General features: G+C 40.3%; 1 pseudogene; it reads left to right on the forward strand.

The window, feature by feature from the left end:
- Positions 1–113: 113 nt before the first annotated feature.
- Positions 114–10,329, forward strand: LOC109887597 (immunoglobulin lambda-1 light chain-like; annotated as a pseudogene).
- The last annotated feature ends 1,634 nt before the right edge of the window (positions 10,330–11,963 follow it).

Below are 11,963 nucleotides of genomic sequence, written 5' to 3' on the forward strand. Positions count from 1 at the left end.
AGACACTTTGCATTGGCATCACATGCTTCAGTGCTCTGAGAGTGTTTATAGCCCTGTGAGTTGAACACTTCATGTGAGAGCTGTATTTCATTTAAACAGAACCCAAGGCAACCATGACTTTCATCCCCATCTTCATCTGGACTCTGGGCTGTTACGCACAAGGTGAGAGGTGAGAGACACCCCCCTATCCACATCGATGGAACAGTAGTGGAGAGGGTAGCAAGTTTTAAGTTCCTTGGCATACACATCACAGACAAACTGAATTGGTCCACCCACACAGACAGCATCGTGAAGAAGGCGCAGCAGCGCCTCTTCAACCTCAGGAGGCTGAAGAAATTTGGCTTGTCACCAAAAGCACTCACAAACTTCTACAGATGCACAATCGAGAGCATCCTGGCGGGGTGTATCACCGCCTGGTATGGCAACTGCACCGCCCTCAACCGTAAGGCTATCCAGAGGGTAGTGAGGTCTGCACAACGCATCACCGGGGGCAAACTACCTGCCCTCCAGGACACCTACACCACCCGATGCTATAGGAAGGCCATAAAGATCATCAAGGACATCAACCACCCGAGCCACTGCCTGTTCACCCCGCTGTCATCCAGAAGGCGAGGTCAGTACAGGTGCATCAAAGCTGGGACCGAGAGACTGAAAAACAGCTTCTATCTCAAGGCCATCAGACTGTTAAACAGCCACCACTAACAGCTCACAGATTACTGCACCTGTACATAGCCCACCTAAAATTTAGCCCAAACAACTACCTCTTTCCCAACTGTATTTAATTTTTATTTATTTATTTATTTTGCTCCTTTGCACCCCATTATTTTTTTATTTCTACTTTGCACATTCTTCCATTGCAAAACTACCATTCCAGTATTTTACTTGCTATATTGTATTTACTTTGCCATCATGGCCTTTTTTTGCCTTTACCTCCCTTCTCACCTCATTTGCTCACATTGTATATAGACTTGTTTATACTGCATTATTGACTGTATGTTTGTTTTTACTCCATGTGTAACTCTGTGTCGTTTTATCTGTCGAACTGCTTTGCTTTATCTTGGCCAGGTCGCAATTGTAAATGAGAACTTGTTCTCAACTTGCCTACCTGGTTAAATAAAGGTAAAATAAAAATAAAATAAAAAAAAAACATTGAGTGGCTGCTGCCAACACACTGTCAATGACACTGACTCAACTCCAGCCACTTTAATAATGGGAATTGATGGGAAATGATGTAAATATATCACTAGCCACTTTAAACAATGCTACCTTATATAATGTTACTTACCCTACATTATTCATCTCATATGCATATGTATATACTGTACTCTATATCATCGACTGCATCCTTATGTAATACATGTATCACTAGCCACTTTAACTATGCCACTTTGTTTACATACTCATCTCATATGTTATACTGTACTCGATATCATCTACTGTATCTTGCCTATGCTGCTTTGTACCATCACTCATTCATATATCCTTATGTACATATTCCTTATCCCCTTACACTGTGTATAAGACAGTAGTTTTTTTGGAATTGTTAGTTAGATTACTTGTTCGTTATTACTGCATTGTCGGAACTAGAAGCACAAGCATTTCGCTACACTCGCATTAACATCTGCTAACCATGTGTATGTGACAAATAAAATTAGATTTGATTTGATTGGATTTGATTAGATTTGATTTGGAACATTTTCAGAATGCAAGCATCGCGTTGTACAGTGGGGCAAAAAAGTATTTAGTCAGCCACCAATTGTGCAAGTTCTCCCACTTAAAAAGATGAGAGAGGCCTGTAATTTTCATCATAGGTACACTTCAACTATGACAGACAAAATGAGAAGAAAAAAAATCCAGAAAATCACATTGTAGGATTTTTAATGAATTTATTTGCAAATTATGGTGGAAAATAAGTATTTGGTCAATAACAAAAGTTTATCTCAATACTTTGTTATATACCCTTTGTTGGCAATGACAGAGGTCAAACGTTTTCTGTAAGTCTTCACAAGGTTTTCACACACTGTTGCTGGTATTTTGACCCATTCCTCTATGCAGATCTCCTCTAGAGCAGTGATGTTTTGGGGCTGTTTCTGGGCAACACGGACTTTCAACTCCCTCCAAAGATTTTCTATGGGGTTGAGAACTGGAGACTGGCTAGGCCACTCCAGGACCTTGAAATGCTTCTTATGAAGCCACTCCTTCGTTGCCCGGGCGGTGTGTTTGGGATCATTGTCATGCTGAAAGACCCAGCCACGTTTCATCTTCAATGCCCTTGCTGATGGAAGGAGGTTTTCACTCAAAATCTCACGATACATGGCCCCATTCATTCTTTCCTTTACACGGATCAGTCGTCCTGATCCCTTTGCAGAAAAACAGCCCCAAAGCATGATGTTTCCACCCACATGCTTCACAGTAGGTATGGTGTTCTTTGGATGCAACTCAGCATTCTTTGTCCTCCAAACACGACGAGTTGAGTTTTTACCAAAAATGTATATTTTGGTTTCATCTGACCATATGACATTCTCCCAATCTTCTTCTGGATCATCCAAATGCTCTCTAACAAACTTCAGACGGGCCTGGACATGTACTGGCTTAAGTAGGGGGACACGTCTGGCACTGCAGGATTTGAGTCCCTGGCGGCCTAGTGTGTTACTGATGGTAGGCTTTGTTACTTTGTTACTTTGAATGACCAGCTCTATGCAGGTCATTCACTAGGTCCTCCCGTGTGGTTCTGGGATTTTTGCTCACCGTTCTTGTGATCATTTTGACCCCATGGGGTGAGATCTTGCGTGGAGCCCCAGATCGAGGGAGATTATCAGTGGTCTTGTATGTCTTCCATTTCCTAATAATTGCTCCCACAGTTGATTTCTTCAAACCAAGCTGCTTACCTTTTGCAGATTCAGTCTTCCCAGCCTGGTGCAGGTCTACAATTTTGTTTCTGGTGTCCTTTGACAGCTCTTTGGTCTTGGCCATAGTGGAGTTTGGAGTGTGACTGTTTGAGGTTGTGGACAGGTGTCTTTTATACTGATAACAAATTCAAACAGGTGCCATTAATACAGGTAACGAGTGGAGGACAGAGGAGCCTCTTAAAGAAGAAGTTACAGGTCTGTGAGAGCCAGATATCTTGCTTGTTTGTAGATGACCAAATACTTATTTTTCACCATAATTTGCAAATAAATTCCTTAAAAATCCTACAATGTGATTTTCTGGATTTTTTTCCCTCATTTTGTCTGTCATAGTTGAAGTGTACCTATGCTGAAAATTCCAGGCCTCTCTCATCTTTTTAAGTGGGAGAACTTGCCCAATTGGTGGCTGACAAAATACTTTTTCTCCCCACTGTAAATGTGGAATTACGAATATAATCTTCCAAATATTTTACCTTCCTATATGTGATCTTTTCCTTCTTTCTCCCTGCAGGGTCTTGGGCCCAGTATGTACTGACTCAGTCAGCAGCTCAATCAGTCCAGCCGGGTCAAATTGTCTCTATTGACTGTAGCACCAGTAGTAAAGTTACTCAGTACTCTGGCTCACAGTATTACCTGGCCTAGTACCATCAGACGTCTGGAGAAGCTCCTAAACTCCTGATCTATTACACATCAGACAGGTTCACAGGAGTTTCCACCAGGTTCAGTGGAAGTGGGAGAGGAAATGGTGTTGACTTCACTCTGACCATCAGTGATGTCCAGGCTGAGTATACAGGAGTTTACTACTGTCAGAGTTACCACAGGTGTCAGGAGGAATGGGACAAAATTGACCCAAGTTATTGTGGAAAGCTTGTGGTAGGGTACCAGAGAGAATACAGTAGATGGCACACGTCAAACGGGTGATTTATGACCCTATGTTATGGGTCACGTGTGTATGCCCATATATGGGTATCCTGTCAGGACATGCTGTCGGGAAGTTATCACGTGCTCTAGGGAGTGCCCATATATGGGCATCCTGTCAGGACATCCTGTCGTCCGTTCTCACGCCTTAGAGTGAGTGTTAATTCATGCATGTATTTCATCTGTTACTTTGAAGTTGTCATGATGATTGATGTATAGGGACCTTGTTGAACTGGGGGATGTGTTTGAACATTTCAAAGAGTATGACCCCCACCATGTTTTAGGGACCTTAGGGCTGTTGTCTATGAAACAGGAATGTCCGGGGTTATTGGGGGCAGACGCATTATAAATAAGCCCCAGAACACCATAAGCGCCCCAGAACACTAAACAAGAAATTTATCAAATCAACCCAGAACATTAAACCGTCAAATTAAACATGTCTCCAAGGCCAATTCTGGGTGTACTTTGTGCCAAGAACCCAATGACAAAAGCATCGAGGAGGAGAAGTTTTGGATATGCGTGATGGACATATGGCTCACATATTCCAACATGAGGATTCAACTGTGAAGATTTTCACAGAAAATGGCCCCAGCCCACTTTATCAAGCAAAACCTTGGAGTTTTTCTCCAGCACTGCGTATGAGAGAATGGCTTAAGATACGACTAGTGCTATGTCAGATCGAACAAGCCCTGAGTGGTACATCCCTGCCAGGCTACGCGTTGGAGGAGGAGGTGTGCGGGCGCGATGATTTGAAAGCCATAAGAATCTCTTCAATGGCGTATAGCCCAATTTTAGCTTGTGAACAATATGTTAGTTCAAATGCTACAAAATCTGTTAGTTCATATATATTTTCCAAAGCCTGCAAGGATGTGAACTATTTTATGCCGATCTTTAGCTTTAAATTATCCGATTATCATATATACCTGGCCATGATGAAAAAAATTGCCATTCTTTTCCAAAATCGTGAACAATTACTCCGCTGGGCGCTTCTATCCTTAAGACATGCCCAGGGTCTACATGCACAACGTTTGATCTATCCATGGAATGAAAACTTACGGAATGTTGCTCTCTTGTGAGCAAGAGATCCTGTCTTGACGAAGGTGAATTGGAAACGGATGGATGTCAGGGCTAACCCCATAGCCGGACCATTTATCTGGAAGAAAGGAATAGTAAAGTTGTTTGTACTAATTGTAACATGTTTTAAAAGGTCTGTACTAAATATTTGTAATTAAATAAAGGGTTTTAAAATTGTATCTCACCTTTTAACGAAGAACCTTTTAACGAGAAAATGTTTCAGGAAAGACGCGGGTGTGCGTTTCAAAACATGGGGCTTTTCGGAGGGGGGGGGGGGGGTCTGCAATTGTTTTAAAACAATGTTTTTTTAATATGAATACAGTCTTTCCTACAACTGACAGTTATAAATAAATGCATTTAATGGGTATTAAAGTGTAGTACAGCCCTGGTGGACATGGATTTTTCAGGTATGTATTGATGACAATTGCACGTATTTTTACAAGTTAAAATGTACATACTTCAATTAAATATATGCTAATATTATCTAACGTCTATAGGCTACCCGTCGTTTACCCAGGTGCTACCAGGAAGAATTGATTGGGATCAGCCATCATTAGATGAGAAATCAGAGGTTCAAACTGAGACAGAGTCTGAGACACAAACTGAGTCTTCTTTACGAAGCCCGTCACCGTCATGCTATTTTTGACTTAAGTCCAAAAATAAAATCCATAATAATATGAATACATTAAAAACAAAAAGTCTGTACCCTATTTAAAAAATAAATATTGTGTTTTTAGCGGACAGCCCCCCCCCAAAATGAAACGTGATGCATTTTGGACTCTGAACGACTTCGGAGGAGCAGATGAAACAGACCGTATTCTACCGTTCTGTACAGCAGGCTTAACCCTAGATCCAAACACCAGCCATCAGTCCAGAACAGCGTGAAGACAGAACAGCCAAAAAGATCATCTGTGAATCCTTCCTCATGGAGCTTTTTGAAGGTGAGCTGAATATTCAATGTGATGTTTGTATATAGATATATATTATTTAAGAATGATATGTATTAATTATTATCATTCACGTATATGTTTTTTTTAAATGAAGGCTATTTATCCATTGAACCAATGTTTTTATTCATACTGTTTGTAAACAATAGCTTATACCCTCTTAGGGTCTTTTTGACACTCTAATTATATCAAACCTCTCAGACTAGAAAGTCATTTTTTATTTTACCTTTATTTAACTAGGCAAGTCAGTTAAGAACAAATTCTTATTTTCAATGACTGCCTAGGAACGGTGGGTTAACTGCCTTGTTCAAGGGCTTGTTACAGAAGACTACATATTCTCATTAAGAATAATGTTGTTTTAATTCTATATGGGTCCTGCTTTGCTATGGTCCTGTGTTCTCTTGTCGGTCAATGATTTTAATTACAATATAGCAATTATGTTCTCGGCTCAATTACTTAGAAGGGCTAGTGGTCCCCCCCCCCCCCCCCCCATGACAATGCATGTGGTCATGTTAAGGTTTTCAATGTTTTCTTGTCGGAGTTTTATGGTTTTGCATATGACTGTGCATTATATGATGTCGTAATAGGGGAGCGGATTTGATCACGCCTATTGGTATTCTTGATCATTTATTGATCCAAAAAGACACACACCTGTTATGGGATTAATTCCTCATCGGTTTGCATTGCGTGGTAGTGTATTAGCATGGTATGAGACAAGATAAATAATACAGTTTAAGTCAAGTATAAAATAAACAGTATTATTCTAAATTGCGAGATGAATAAAAGAATGTGTTATCACATCAACATCAAAATCTTTTCAGAATGTACCTGTTTTCACAGTATAGAATGACATCTATACAGATTATATTACAACTTTTTATGTTTTGTCTTAGTGATTGTTCTTTAATAAATAGGAAACTCAACAGTGTGTAGGTCTGAGAAACTTTAATTAGATAGTTGTTTTTGTTGTTGTTGAAACCTTGAAATGTACACAATGAGAAGTGATATTGTATCAACAGTTTTTAACGGGGTAATTGTATCAAATATATATCTTTGCATGTTTGTATTAGAGCTCCTTTAAAATGTTTTCATCACTGTCTGGTAAACACATCCATGTAAGTTGGAGCTACTCTACGTGATTATACGGGACTGTTGTACAGATTTGAGCACTTGACAAGACGTTGACATTTCTGGGTCTGTCTCGCCTGTAACATAATAATAATGTTATATCATTTTTTAAATAATATTACAAATCTGTCAACCGAATGTATTTCTTAAAACACCTTTTTGCAACAGTAGTTGTCACATCCCCCACTCATCCCCCAGTTCAATGAGGTCCCTACACATCAATCATCATGACAACTTTAAAGTAACAGATGAAATACATGCATACATGAACGGACGACAGGGTGTCCTGACAGGATGCCCATATATGGGCACTCCCTAGAGCACGTGATAACTTCCCGCCAGGATGTCCTAACAGGATTCCCAGATATGGGCATACACACGTGACCCATGACATAGGGTCATAAATCACACGTTTGACGTGTGCCGTCTACTGTATTCTCTCTGGTAGCCTACCAAAAGCTTCCCACAATAAGTTGGGTGAATTTTGGTCCATTCCTCCTGACAGAGCTGGTGTAATTAAGTCAGGTTTTTAGTCCTCCTTGCTCGCATATACTTTTTCCGTTCTGCCCATACATTTTCTATGGGATTGAGGTCAGGGCTTTGTGATGGCCACTGCAATACCTTTACCTAGTTGGCCTGAAGCCATTTTGACACAAATTTGGAAGTATGCTTGGGGTCATTGTCCATTTGGAAGTCCCACTTGCGACCAAGCTTTAACTTCCTGACTGATGTCTTAAGATGTTGCTGTTATATGGGCACACCCTAGAACACGTAATAACTTCCCGCCAGGATGTCCTGACAGGATGCCCATATATGGGCATACACATGGGACCCATGACATGGGGTCATAAATAGCACGTTTGACGTGTGCCGTCTACTGTACTCTCCCTGCTACCCAACACGTTTGACCCAAATTAAAGAATTTAAAGGCAATGCTACCAAATACTAATTGAGTGTATGTAAACTTCTGACCCACTGGGAATGTGATGAAAATAATAAAAGCTGAAATAAATGATTCTCTCTACTATTATTCTGACATTTCACATTCTTAAAATAAAGTGGTGATCCTATCTGACCTAATATAGGGCATTTTTACAAGGATTAAATGTCAGGAATTGTGAAGAACTGAGTTTAAATGTATTTGGCTAGGTTTATGTAAACTTCAACTGTATGTATTGCTGTTCCAGTAGCAACTGGAGGAGAGCAGCAGCAGCAGCACAGACTGAAGAGAGACATGTTAATGACGTGTTATTGCTAGTGTTTCCCAGTATCACCATAGCGGGCCCTCCTCCACAGAGGAACCACCAAGAGATGATGTCATTCTCTATGGACTTAACATCATCTCTGACTCTACATTCTCAGGTTCATCATTTGAATGAGAGATAACATTTATAGTGAAGTTAAATGTTAGTTGTATTTGGTGGAAGGGGTTTCTTGCAGGTTGGCTTCAGATCTATAGATATCATGTAATACTGACTACTAATGGCCCATAGTGTTAACATGACTGTGTGTGAGGAGGTTTGTGTTTATAATGGGAGCACTAGTTGCACTGTCTGTCTATAGGCTTTTCATTGTATATTTACTGTACAAGATAGAGACCACAGTGGTGCTGTATCATACTATAGTGGGGAAATATCTGATACAATACTCCTGTGGTCGCAGTGTATAATGAATGGTAGGTTCACACTGGGCACAGACAACAGTTCTATGTCTAGTTTTGATTTACATTTGGTTGAGTTGTCAACTAACCGTGAATTCAACAACAAATGTTACCATGTCATTGTATTTAGGTTAAACGTTTTTTTTTTTACTCCAGGACAGTAGCTCTACAGGAACAGGGTTGGAATGAAAACCTACAGGACAGTTGCTCTACAAGAACAGGGTTGGAGTGAAAACCTACAGGACAGTAGCTCTACAGGAACAGGGTTGGAGTGAAAACCTACAGGACAGTTGCTCTACAAGAACAGGGTTGGAGTGAAAACCTACAGGACAGTAGCTCTACAGGAACAGGGTTGGAGTGAAAACCTACAGGACAGTTGCTCTACAAGAACAGGGTTGGAGTGAAAACCTACAGGACAGTAACTCTACAGGAACAGGGTTGGAGTGAATTTTAGCAACCAGGAAATAAAGGAGTGATTTCTGCATAATGCATCTGTAAATGTAATATTATTTTTACATGATTACAGTCAACTGCAATTTAATCACTCAGCATTATTTTAAACGGAATGTCATTATTGAATTGGTCCTACAATCTGTGGAATTTTCTTTTAAATAATAATAAGAATAAATTATGAAATGCAGTTTTATTCTTAGGATTTTATCCCACGGGAGGTATGCTGAAATATTTTCCTTTTAAATATTGAAAGTTTTGAAGTATATTTGAATGTATTTTCAGTAATCTTATAATCATAATCATTTTAATCTGCTTCAGTAGCTACTCAAAGGGAAGTGAAAGAGTGACAGAAAGACTGAGAAGCTGTGTGTTTGAGGGACAGAAACCTACTGAAAAAAACCAACTTAGTTTAAAGCCAAGATGTAAAACTGCCGCATCATTATTGTCATATCAGTCTGGTGATTGATTGACAGCTCCCCTCTCTCTAACATCCCACCTGTCACCTAGGTGATGTTCGTCCCACCATGACGGTCCTGCCCCCCTCCAGTGTGGAGCTGCAGCAGGGGAAGGCCACTCTCATGTGCCTGGCAAACAAGGTCTTCCCCTCAGACTGGAAGCTGAGCTGGAAGGTGGATGGGAGCAGTAGCAGCACCTGGGAGGTGACCGGGAGCCCTGGGGTCCTGGTGAAGGATGGCCACTACAGCTGGAGCAGCACCCTGACCCTCCCTGTTGACCAGTGGAGGAAGGTGGACTCTGTGACGTGTGAGGCCACCCAGGGCTCCCAGACTCCTCTCTCGGAGACACTGAGGAGAGACCAGTGTTCTGATTAATGAGCTCCTCCTCTGACTCCACTGTTTTTACTCTGTTCTGCACTCAACGCCTCTCCGTTTTACTGATCCAGCACTACTAGCACCACAGGAGGTTGGTGGTACCTTAAATAGGGAAGACAGGCTCAAAGTTATGGCTGGAATGGAATACATGGAATGGTATCGAACTCATCAAACACATGGTTTCCATGTGATCCATACCATTCCATTCACTCCATTCCAGACATTATTATGAGCCGTCCTCCCCTCAGCAGCCTCCTGTGACTAGAACACTTGTGTTGGGCTGGACCCTGTCTGGGAATCCATATCTCTCTGATTCTGATGTCATAGATCTGCTTGTCTTTCTTAATCACGTGTGTGATGCCCTTTATTGCTGTCATGCTGTTGGTTCTGACATGTTGAGATAATAAAGACATTCAATCTTTAAAATTGTTTGCCTGGATATCATTAATGAGTTTTACCATTAGACATTGAGATCTTTACGATTTGTTTAGTTGTCATAAGGAATGGAGAGCTCTGCCATGGAAAATGATTTTACTAATACATTTCAGTTAAATAGCATCGCTCAATGAATACTTGGCTGATTGGGCAAAGTTGGTACCAGTCAAAAGGATATCTACAGCACAGGGGGTTGGTGGCACCTGAATTGGGGAGGACTGGTTCAAAGTGACGACTGGAACAGAATGAATGGAATTGTATCGAACTCATCAAACATATCTTTTCTATGTGTTTGATACCTTTCCATTCACTCCATTTCAGCCATTATTCTGTGCCGTCCTCCCCTCAGCAGCCTCCTGTGACCTACAGTGATACTAATACTGAGGACATGTGCTATAAACTTAATGGTCTTCATGATATTACTAGTACTGAATCCATTAACTATAATCTCACTGGTCTTCATGATATTACTAGTACTGAATCCATTAACTATAATCTCACTGGTCTTCATGATATTACTAATACTGAATCCATTAACTATAATCTCACTGGTCTTCATGATATTACTAATACTGAATCCATGATCTATAAAATCAAGGGTCTTCATGATATTACTAGTACTGAATCCATTATCTATAAAATCACTTGTCTTCATGAGCTGTGTTTTTGACTTAGAGAACTGAACATGGACTGGGGAAGCAGCTATTACACTGGACTTTGCATAATGTTCAAATAGGGGACTTCAATCTAAGATCTTTTTATGAATTTCTATATGTAAACTAAATGTATTTGTGACAGATATGTACAGTATAATCATGATATTAAAATAGTACTTCTTGAATGGAATCAATATGACTGTATTCACTCTTTCAGGGTTGGAGGGGTATAGAAGTTGACTAGGTGATGAATAGTTGGGTTTGGACAGGGTAAACAATCATATATTTGTGTACTGAAATGGGTGGTTTTCATATGAATATGAAGTTCAATAAAACGTTTTTAAAAAATCAAAACCTTTTCTGAATGTTGTTCAACATTTCCTGCAAAATCAAGCATTTCTTACAGCTCTGTTTCCTTAGTGGTCCAAGTGTCTTTACACAAATGTCAATTTTTGCAGAATACATTGAGAGATATGTACAGTAACATTATCCATAGACAAGTCTAACCAATTCCATTATTGTTTTGTATTGTCATATTTTGATGAAATGGTGTTTAGGATACTTTAGAATAGAAGAGACTCCGTAGCTCTGCAGCTGTTGAGTCAGAGCAGTTCCTCTATAGCTGAGGGAGGATTTTGTATGACGCTCTGACACAGTAAAACCCGTTGTACCTCTGCTGACAGTAGTAATCTCCAGCATCTTCAGCCTGGACTCCACTGACAGTCAGAGTGTAATGAGAACCAGATACACTCCCACTCAAACTCTGTCGCCCTCCTCTGACCACAGTGTGTTATGGCAGTTTGGGTGATGAAGTGGGTGTTACTTTGTGGTGTTTTTCAATCAAGTATTTGGTACAGTTTCACAACTCTAAGCATAAAAACCCGAAACAGATCATCAAAATGGTTCATGTTTCAAAACTCTAAGCACATTTCCAACTGACTGAGTACAACAAACAA

Source organism: Oncorhynchus kisutch, linkage group LG14 (genome assembly GCF_002021735.2).
Source record: "Oncorhynchus kisutch isolate 150728-3 linkage group LG14, Okis_V2, whole genome shotgun sequence".
Lineage (NCBI taxonomy): Eukaryota > Metazoa > Chordata > Actinopteri > Salmoniformes > Salmonidae > Oncorhynchus > Oncorhynchus kisutch.